Consider the following 12,257-nt stretch of genomic DNA (forward strand, 5'->3'; position numbering starts at 1 on the left):
TTCTGACTTTCCACTTAGTTCTCCGGCGGCTCTCTGTCAGTCCATATTTCTGGTTCCTCTTCATATCTCAGCCTTCTTAACTTTATGTTACCTGAGTGTATAGCCCATGTATCTTTGTAATTTCATTTAAATATAAATCTTTTCACACTGTCTTCAATCCTCATAGCTTTATACCTTATAAGTCCATTATATCCTAATAACTCCCCATGTGTATCTGTCTCCCATCTCTCCTTTGGTTTCTGGTCTCATATACCCAACAGCTGACTTAACATTTTCTTCACTGGGATGATTAATGCATATCTTAAATTTAACTTGTCTTAAACTGAGCCCTCTTTTTTTCTAGAAAAAGTCACTCTCGCAAGTTGTATCACTTTTATAATTGATGACTCTACTGTTCTAGCCATTTAGGCTTTGGTTCTGAGAATCTTACCTGACTCTACTTTTTATCTTATACAGTGCATCAAATTCTCTCTGCCCTGTGTTTAAAAAATATCCGGACTCGTAAAACTTCTTATCATCTCCATCTCTACTACCCTGGTACAAGCCACAGTTTCCCCTCACCTGAATTTTGGAAGTATCTTTGTGTTTGTTCTCTCTGTTTTGTCCTCACCCATCTTTTGTCCATACACAATTTGTCATCCTTGATTCTGTATTTATATAAACTTAATTGTGTTATTATTCAGCTAAAAATCCTCCAGTGACCTCAAAACTGGTCCCATTGCCTGCTGTAATTTCCCCCTAGATAGCTACGTGGTCTTGTTCACACACCTTCGCAGGTGTTTCTTTTTCATTGCTGTGAGCTTCTCCATAAGGACTTCTATGTAGAACCTCTTTAAAATCGTCACCCTTTCATCAACACATCCTATTTCCATTCCAGTTATTTTTCTCCTTAATACTCATCACAGTTTATTATTTTATATAACTTATATTAATTTTAAATTTTATCTCACTCTTGCCACCACCACTCTCCCCAAACTAGAATATACAATTTAAGAAGTTAGGGATTTGCTTTGTTTGATTTGCTTTGATTGCTTCTAAATACCCAGTCCATGAACAACACGTTGTTATAGTAGTCACATGAAAAATATCCCTTGATCATTAAATAACACATATCTTTCTCTTCTTCCTCTTGCTTATGGAAAATCCACCTTAGAGTAGACTTATGCTCATACTCATTTCATTGCTTGTATGTTTACATAAAGTTAACTCTTGGCATTAATTTATCCATGTTCAGACTCTGCTTTTGCTTTTGGAATGCTTTTTGACAGATATGAAGTAACTATTCTTATAATGAGGATTTTCTCAAATTTTGGCCATGTATTCTTCGAATTTGACAGAGGGACGAACTACAGGCTGTATCGATGTGCAATTTAAGAAATCCTGTTGAAAAGTTTTCCTTTGTTTAATATTCTTGTGTTTGTGGAAACTGGTGTATTATAAGATATAAACCTGATTAATTTTTTGCTGTATTTCTGAAGCAACTGCCTTAGTGGGAAAGTATAATGAAAGAAGTGCTAAAGTCTTTTGCACAAGGAAAGATTATTAGAATAGCCTTAAAATCACTCAAAATTTCGAAACTGAATAAATTATTTTATATTTGTTCCAAAGCAGACCCAAGTAGGGCAATAAATGAATGATGCTTTTAAAGTTGAAGCCATAGCTTATATCTTTTCTGATAATGTTTTACCTGGACCACTTATTAGAGTGTGAAATGAGAACACTGCTTATTGAATGATTATCAAATGGTTAGAAAACATTAACTGTCTCCAGTTACTATATCAGAATTAGTGAGTCATGTATATTTTTGTGATAATTTTACTTATTATTTATTTATGAAACAATATTATATTTTTATTCCTTTGATTGCAAATGAGCTAATTTTAAAAACATGAACAACTCAAAAGTGAAATGGGTAGGACAGTAGTGGTATAACAGTAGCCTGGTAGCAAGCAGCCCTTTCACAGAGGCACAAAGAAGCCATAGATCAATACTCAGTAACTCCTCCTCTGAATGAGAACTACTACTGATCTCAGTTATTATGTTACAGGGACTCTATTTTGTCATATCATCTCATTTTATAGATAACAGAGCTATTGGCAAAAGTGGCTCCTTGGATATGTTTTGTATTACTGACCATTGCAATGTATTTTGGTTTAATGTGCTCATGTGTTTTTTTTGTTTGTTTGTTTTATCTTCTAAATTTACATTTAGCCATTTCCTTACTTGCTCAGTTTCCATAAAAGTAAAGGAGGATAATGTGTTTTAAAGGATGACTTTTATTTTTATTTTGACAGTTTTTCTGTTATAGTCCCACCAAAGAAGAAATCTCTGATTGGTATAGTTTGAAAATTTTTAGACATGATAACAGAGAAAGAGAGACATATCACAGGGAGACTGTGATATGTACTCATCCAGTAAATGAAAATTGCTGTTTAATTTCACTTTAAACCTTTCTTTAGATGTAAATTGGGTCTCCTAAATATGGATTTCTTTCTAAATGCCTGATATTTCTTAAGACTTTGTTATACTGTAAGCAGTTGGAGCCCACGGTCTTTTATCTCGCTTTTTTCCATCTATATACAAAACCTAGACAGATGCTTGACAAGTATTTGAAATCATTAAACAGTTATTAAATGAATGAATAAATGAAGACGAATTCACAGACTCAATTCACAGTGTTTTATGAATAATGTAAGTAATTATATTGGCATACTCAATTCTATATAATAGATACATTTATTTGTCTCTATCTATTTAAGAATATATCTATTTAATAAATGAGTGTTCCATTTTGCAAGGCATTTATCTATGTAGAAATGTTTTCACACATTGGTCAAGTGCCATTATCAATATCAACAAGTATTTATCAAGTGTCTGCAATGTGTCCAGTGTAGAGTCTATTAGTTCTTTGTGATCTCTGCCTGACAATCCCAGGGGAGGAAAAACAAAACACTCAATATCTTGATAAGTGGAGTCATGTACTACCTAAATAAAGATGTTTCTCCGTTCTTTTTAAACCTCTTTTTTTCTTCGTTCAACAGCATTTATTGATTGTCTACCATGTGCCAGTTACTATGTTGAGTGATATTTTATTGTATCTATTGCAATGTGCAGTCTTTTTTTAGAAACACGTCAAGCACACTAAACAAACACAACAAAAACAGAAATTGTTGTTTAAATCAATATTTCCATTTTTTTATTTATTGGGTTTTATTTATTGGGATAACAATTATGTAATAAAATATAGTAAGAACTATTACTATATGTTACTATAGTCATTATTTTAGGCACCAGAGATATATCAATAAACAAAGGAGCTACAGACCCTGCTGTGGGAATATCTTTCATTGAAATAGGGAATATAGACATTAAACAATAAACACAATGAATGGATAAGTTGTAAATAATCTCAGAAGAAGATAAGTGTTTTAGAAAAAAGAAAAACTCAGTCTTTCTGCTTCTGCTAATAGAAGGCTGAATAATGCTGACAGGGTACCTTCTACGGAGAACAACTGGAATAGTTGGGCAATATATTTGTTTACAAGTAGGTTTGCATCATGTTGAAACTAATAGATGAGTAAAAAAATAAAAAATGCTGAAATCCAAAAGGAACAGAGAATCCAGACTAAGACCTCAATACTTAATTCAACATTTTTCAACATTTTTTTTCCCCTAAAGTAGCTAGTGTTGATAAACAAGAATCTGGAAGCCTGAAAAATAAGAATCTGGAAGCTTGAGCAAATATTTTATCAGCCTTGCAAAGCAGGAAAATAGAATTTGGAATTTAAAGCCTCTACAGGAGGGGAAGCTGTTTTAAAGCTCGAGAGGTGTTATCCCTATGCATTAAAGTAAGAGTCCAAGTTTAGGTTCAAATATTTATATTTGGTTAAAACTAAACTTGAATTGCTATTGTGTCTGGATATTTGGCAAATGCAAAGAAAATTCCTTCTCGAGAAAGATAAACTCATCAAATTTCTTCTAAATTATTTTACACATAAAAGGAACTAGACCAGAAATCGATGAAATTGAAACCAGAAAATCAATAGAGAAAAACAAAATAAAAAACTGGTCCTTTGAAATGATTAATAAAATTAGCAAGCCTCTAGCCAGGGTAACTAATTACTAGAAATGAAACAGGGAACATCATTACAGATCCTATGACCATTAAAAGGAAAAATGAAGACTATAAATAACACTGCCTACAAATTTGATAAACTGTATGAAATGGACAAGTTCCTTGCATAGCACAGTTTGACAAATGTCACACAAGAAGAGATAGATAATCTGAACAGGCCTGTATCTAATGAAGGAATTGAGTCAACCATTAATAATCTTCCAAAACAGCAAGCAACAGGCCCAGATGGGTTCACAGGTGAATTCCACCAAACATTTAAGAAAGAAATTCTATCAATGCTCTACAATGTCTTTGAGAAATGCGAAGCAGAGGAAATCCTTCCTAACTCACCTTGTGAGGCCAGTATTTCCTTAATACCGAAACGAGACAACGACATTATAAGAAAAGAAAACTACATAGAATATCTCTTATGAATATAGACACACAAATCCTCCATAATATTACTAAATCAAGTCAAAAAAGTAAAAAAAAAAAAAAAATTAATTATACACCATGACCAGGTGGGATTTATCCTAGGTATGGAGGTTTGTTCGACATTCAAAAATTGATTAACGTAAACCATCACAAAAACAGGTTAAAGAAGAAAAATCACGACTATATCAGTAGACGCAAAAACAGTATTTGACAAAATCCAACACCCATTTATGATAAAAATTCTCAGTGAACTAAGAATAAAAGGAGCTTTAACTTGACAAAAAGCATCTACGAAACACCTACAGCTAACATTATACTTCATGATGGAAAAATCAAAGTTTTCCTACTGAGATCAGGTACAGGACAAGGATATCCCTTCTCATACTCCTGTTCAGCATCAGGGTTTCCATCCTCATGATCTAACCTAAACCTAATTACCTTGCAAAGGCCCCACTTCCAAATATCATTACATTGGGAGTCACGGCTTCAATGTACAAATTTTGAGGGGACCCAGCATTCATTCCATAACAAGGAGTAAATTTAACTAAACTTGCATAAACCGGTATCAACTGATCTGAACTTTAACTAAGGAAAACTAAAGAAACCTAAATAAGACTTAAAATAAAACTACGATAATTAAGATCATATAGCAGTTTTGCAAATACAGAGAGCAGAAGTCCCCCAACAGATCCACTCATATAGAAACATGCTATTTAAGATTAGTAAGGGAATAACAATGTATTACAATGTCAATTTAGTATCTGCATGAGAAAATAATAAACTTAGATCCTTAGATCATTTCATATACAAAAATCAAGTCCAAATAGGTTTTAAATCTAATTGCCATGGGCACTACAGTAAACCTTCTTGAAAATATTCTCTTCGGGGCCTTGGGATAGGATAAAATTTTCTAAACAGGACACAACCACCATGATAAATATGAAAAAGTGGACATCATTAAAATTAAGGATGCCCTTCCATTCGACACTATTAAGACACTGAAAATTTAAACCACACAAAGAAGATGTTAGTAATACTTAAAAACAACAAAAGTTTTAAATCCATAAACATATTTAAATAAATAGGAAAATACACATGCCTCTCTGGAAAATGGGTGATATTTGAAAAGAAGCTTCACGAAGGATGATGTGCACTGGTCAATGAACATATGAATAGGTCCTTAACTTCATTAGCTCCATGATTAAATATCACTGCATAAGAAGAATAAATAAATTAGAAGAAAAGAAAAGATGTATTATAGCCAAATGCTGATGAGTATGTGGAATAACTGAAATCCCCTGTACTATTAGTGGAAGTAAAACCATTTACACTGGCTGGCATTATCTACTGAAGTTGACTATAGGTCAGCCCTGTTATTGATTAATTCCATTTCTAGGTATTCAAAAAATGTATGTATTTGTAAACTGAGAAATGTGAGAAATGTATAAACTTGGTTATAACAGCATTTCATAACAGTCCCAACTGGAAACAATTTAGATATCCATGAGCTGTAGATTGGATAAATAGATTCTGGTGTAGTCACACAATGAAAAACTATGCAGCAATAAAACAGGAATGAGCTCTACATGCAAAAATGTGGATGAATCAAAAAAATAAAATGTTGAGAAAAGAAACCAGACTTCTCCAAAGAATCCATATTGAAATACTTTACCCAAACTTCACACACAGAAAATGTGAAGTATAATTATAAGTTTAAAATATTGGTATATTTAGGGAAGATAAAGAGGGTAGTCATTAGAGAGTGTCATGAGGAAATCTTATAGGTTGCTTAGATATTTCTTAGGTAACATTAAAGCTATCATTTAAGACACAATTTAGAAGGCCTGCTCAATTATTAACGTCTTGAAAAGTCAAGATTTACATATGTTCAGAAGTCATTAAAGTGAAATTTTCTTAGCAGCACAATCGAAAAATAATCTCCATTTGATTCATTTTAGGTGTGATGTGGTTTAGCTAACCCTCTTATTTAGCATCATCCACAACTACCATTCACATTTTTTATTATTATGGCATAGCAGATTTTATAGTCTTGCCTAAAAAAATGTACATAATGAAGACTGTGTTTTTATACACCATCTTAATGTTATACTCTTTTACATGAATTAGCAAGATTGGTATTTCTCAAATACTATTTATAAAATTAAAACTGTAGGACAGATATTTTGCACAAAATGTTTAATACCTTTCAATCAGTTTAAAAAAGATAAACTCTGATGAAACTATGTTGAAATAATATTCAACTTCAATCTGTGTGGTCTCAGTAAAAAAGTTATTATGTTCATACTATTTTTTCTGTCTTGCAGTTTCTCTAAACTATAAAATTAGATTAATTAATCTTTAAAGTCTCACAATTATCATTCTTGACTAACATACTTTTATCCCTCAATTCATTTTTCTTTTAAGATCTAGTAAAAATTCCTTTTATTAATCTACTTAGTTGTGTCAAAAAAGAACTGTTTTATCAAAATTCCCATTATAGCCTCTTTTATGATTATGTTATTTTCAACATAACTATTAAAGTAAAATATTACATTGTAGTAACATTAAAAATAATTTTGTATGTGTTGTACATGGAAGCATGAAGGGCTTGGTTTGCTTTTCTTCACTTTATTAAAGACAGAGTTTAAATCTCAGATTCTACATATGTTATGAAATTTAAAATTAGCTATTGAAACCCTGAAGTGATCAAATCAAGTTTTAGTTATATTCATAGCTGCTGGCCCATTTAAGAATATACCAGTAGCATATAAACAAAACATGCCATGTAGTTTGATTAGTCTGGAGGTACTAGCCATTAGACATCATTTCAATGCAGGGTTAGATAGAGTACGATTATTTAGAATACAAAGGATTGTCATCTAATTATTTTCATTTACTATATATCCTTTTATAAATTTAAATTGTATATGATGTAAAAACTCAAACTCTACAAAAGGCTAAAACATTATCACCACCAGCCACTTCTCTTAAATTCTTGTCTCTGCAGACACCCAGTTTTTACTTTTTCTGCTGTTAAGTTTCTTGGTCATGAATCTAACTTTTTTTTTCATTTTTTTCAATTTATGGATATCAAATAATTCTACTCCCTGCTATAAATAATGAGGAATTAAATCCATTAAGCAATTTTCCTGTATTCTCTCTCTTCGTGTTCCCTCCCTCCCAATTGTGACACAATTTATTCATTTTATTCAACAAATGTGCGGAGTATGATTCTAAATTCTGGGGAATTGAATGTGAACAAAACAAATACTTTGTTTTAATGGAAACATCAACAAGGTGGAAAAAGAAATTAATGAAATAATACAGAGGGTGCCAAAACATGTATATACATTTTAAGAAAGGAAAACTGTATTAAAATTGTAATAATATACACCAGTAACAAAGGCTGCGTACAAGTCACGTTTGACTTCTGCAATTACAAGAGGTGCTCAAAGTGGTTACCATCAGCATCCAGACACTTCTGATTATAACTAATTTATATAATTAATTAAATTATATAATTATTATTATATAAATTACTGCTTATAATTATATAAACTACTGCTTGAGCAACGTTGACCAAACTGTCCCCTTGTATACATTTTTTGGCACCCCCAATAAATATAAGGCAGTAATGGATTCTATGAAAGCAAAGAAGTGTACAGACATAGAAAATGATGGCACCATGCCATTCAGTAGGAAGGTGCGTGAAGACCTCACCTCCACTTTCAGGGGAGATTCAAGCAAAGAATGAAGTAAGGAGATACATCTCACAACTCTCTGTGGATGAGCCTTTTAAACGGGGCAGAGCACTGAGCTGGAAGCACATTCGCCATATTTGGGGAAAGCAAGGAAGCCAGTGTGGTCAGAAGAGCATGATCAGTGGGGAGAATTGTCGTGATGAACTGAGAGTCAGGCAGAAGCTGGATTAGTCAGAGTCTTCTTGTAAACCATGCCAAGGCCTTTGGATTTGAAATTGTCTGAGATGGAAAGGATTCTAAGTAGAAATGCAACTTTCATATTAGAGGTTTATTCTGGCAGCTTTCTTGAGAATGATGGGGAATGGTGCGTGTGTGTGTGAATTATTGCAGTTTTCCAGAGAATAGATAACAATGGCTGAGAATAGAATAGTAGCAATGAAGGAGGCAAGAACTGGTAAAATTAGGGATCTCTGTTTTTTTTGGAGTTGTTTATTTAAATGAAACATAACATAAATACAGAAAAGTATAAAAGTCATATATGTGCCATTCAGTGATCTTTCACGAAGCAAATATATCTGTGGAGGTAGGGCCCATATAAAATAATAGACCATTACTGGCACCCCTTAACCCCTTTTGTTCTCCCTTCCAATCACTACCTCTTTGAAGGTGAATCAATAGCTGACATTTAGCAATGCAGAATTAATCCGTATTTAAACCTTATGTACATAGAATGACTTAACCTGTTTCTATCGTCTTTTGCTCAGCATTATGTTTGTGAGAATCGTACCTGCTGTTGCTTGTAGTTGAAATTTTTTGTTCATTTCATTTTTATATTGTCTTTTTGTGTAAATTATGCTACACCTAATTTATCAGTTTTACTGCTAGTGGACATTTAGATTGCTTCCTGCTTGGGGTTATTATGAAGAAGCCTGCTCTGATTATTGTTGTAAATGCTTTCGGGTTGATGCATGTCCACGTGTTTATTGTTTATATCCTAGGAATACATTTCTGGATCATAAGGTGTACATATTTCAAATTTAGTAAATATTGCCTAACACTTCCCAAAATATCTATACAAATTCTTTCCTACCTGCAGTACATGGACAAATCGCGTATTCTTAATCCGTTAACTCACAAATCTCTGCCGATTTTATCATCATTTTTATTTACCCAGGTTTTATTATATTTTGTTTCTGTACAATACTTCTTTTCATTGTTATGGTAATATTGATCTAAATAGTGAATTTTTATAAAGAGCATTTAATTTAAGCTGTGACTGTATCAATATCTTTTCTAACTGATCTCCTAAGCAAATGGTGTAATGGTATGTTGTCAAACCTGTACTAACTGAAAATGTGTTACAAGTCTTTGAGGTAAGTGAAGTCTATTTACTACATAAATTGATTAGAATAAAGTCATTCTTCAGATTATTTCATAAGTAGACCAAAACTACATTAAAACTTTTTTTTTAAATTCCCTTGTAATGGGCACGGAATAAAGACAAAAATTAGCATAGAACTTATTGTCATAAATATGTTTAATTTTTAAATTTTATACTTGGTGAAATTAATTATAACTTATTTTTCATGCATTTCTCATAAATCTCTCGGACTTTATTTTCTAACACTTCTGATTAAAAAAAAAAACACAAAAAAAACCTAAAAAAACAATTGTACCTCAACTTATAAATTGAAGATTCTTCAATTGTATTTCTAACCTGTTTCCATTATAGAATCTCTTATCTTTGTTACATTGCATCCCATTTTCATTTTATTGAGCACATAAATAAAACTGATCGAAGAAAACTGATCTTTATTTTTGTACTTACTTTTCAAATGCATAGAGAAACACTTATGAAATAGCTTCTTTCCCTTATTATTTATTTGGAATTCATATTAGATTGCTATTTTGGATAACTATAGCATTCAGAATCTTCTTTTCTCAAAATACTGAGGCATAGTTTTATTGTTTTTTGTACCTTGCCATTCCAAAGTGTGATACCAATCTTGTTTCTTATTAGGTAGCCAGTCAGTTCTCTCTCTCTCTCTCTCTCTCTCTCTCTCTCTCTCTCTCTCTCTCTCTCAACAGTTGACTTCTAAACATTCAATAGGGTGGATCAAGGTGCTGGCTGTTTTCTTCATTGTGGATACTAGTCTGTAGAAAGCCTTTCATTCTGAAGATTGAACATTCTGGCCATTGTTTGACCCAGGAAACTCATTTCTTCCCCCCCGCCATTTTTCCCCTTCCTTGTTTCTCTCAGTTTCTGCTTAACTATGTTTTAGGCAATTGCTAAACTTTTAGTACTCTCCAGCTGTTTTACTGTTGTTCAAATGTTTGCCTTGTTGTCACTGCTTATTTTGATTCTCTCTGCATCTTTCTAGGTTGTGTCTCCCTGAGACGCAATTTAGACAATTGGCACTGAACTTCTTGGCAATTTTTTTCCAGATGTCCCTTTATCTGTTTTCATTATCTGTCAGGATAATCCTACTGACTTTCAGTTTTCCAGAAATCCATTGATATCTCTGGCCCATCAGTGGATTGCTCTTTTGTTATTAGCATGGTCAAAGATTCTCTTTTTTTTTTCCAGAGCAGGATAGGGGGATTGATCTGTAATTCATAAACTGTATTTTAGTTACATAATTGTATCTATGGAATGATAGATTATAACACAGAGAACAGATTAAAAAATACCTCTACCACGGTATCAGAACAAAATTTTCAATTAAATAAATGAGAACATATTGAAATAAGAGCACCAGGTATTCCTTGGGTAATTTTTGTAACAGTGGAATATAACTGGGGCATTAATTTAGCAATTCTGGCAAAATAGAGATAATTCAGAGCCTGTCACAAGATTATTCATTGTTGAATTTGTTGTATTGTCTGTATCTCTAACAAATATATAACTTCTTTGTGCATCTAGTTTTTTTTAATGTGAAAACAAAAAATAAATCTACCTGTATTTTAAGATTGTTCTGAAAATTAAATGATTTCCAGCATGGAAATTTTTTTACACCCAAGACTAGTAAACATTCCATAAATGTAGGTCGCTGTTACTATCTCACTGTTACTATCTCATGTGCTGCCCTCAGACCAATGTGAGCTTGATCTTTTCTCTCTTCCCTTATTTCCATTTTTTTTTCCGTTTTTAAAACTCTAATTTTCCTTTTCTGTAAGTCGTTGTCCTCTCCTATATCTGCGCTGTCTCATTGAGCTTACTGGGTAACTTCCTAACTCTCCAAATTATTAGATTCTGACACATAAAGTATCAGATTTATCAGGGAAAGACTGATTTTTTCTTGACTGGCAGCTGGAGAGGCCAAAGCTATATATAATTGTAACTAGCAGACTCCAAGTTAGAGAGAATACCAATTTTCATTGAAGTAAATTATTCATATGTTAAAAGTATTACACATACTTGAGAATTGCATCAGGTTGAAGGACTGCCCTTCTTGATCATTTTGCTGCATTGTATTTCCAAAGGCCACGTATAAACTAGATGTGCAATTCCTTCTATTTTATATTCTTAGAATGTAAATACTCATAAATGTCAGTAGTTAACAGTCTCTTAATTACTTGTATAAGGTGTCCTTATGTTACAAACTTAAGAGGAGTTATGAATTAAATGCTTTTGAAATATGGAAAAATCTAATTTTATGCCATATAAAAGTGTAAGCAATTAAAATAAAGTAGTTTGTTACAAACACACCATAGACATTATTTTTAAAGGATTATGAAGGAACTAAAGATAAACCTTGGGGGAAAAGATTACATTAAGAATGTGAAATGCATTACCATTTAAAGAACACTTATCTTTTCTCCAAATTCTTACACTATAACTCTCATAAGTTCCTAAAAATACATGATAACACTAAAAAACAAAAGTGCATTCATAATTTAAATTAATGTAATCAGAACTTGAATTGGCAAATATTTAATTTTGCTTTTAAGACATTTTAATTATTAACTACTACAGAGTTATAAAATTGTACAATAATTTTGTTTCA

This window comes from Rhinolophus ferrumequinum, chromosome 18 (genome assembly GCF_004115265.2).
Source record: "Rhinolophus ferrumequinum isolate MPI-CBG mRhiFer1 chromosome 18, mRhiFer1_v1.p, whole genome shotgun sequence".
Classification (NCBI taxonomy): domain Eukaryota; kingdom Metazoa; phylum Chordata; class Mammalia; order Chiroptera; family Rhinolophidae; genus Rhinolophus; species Rhinolophus ferrumequinum.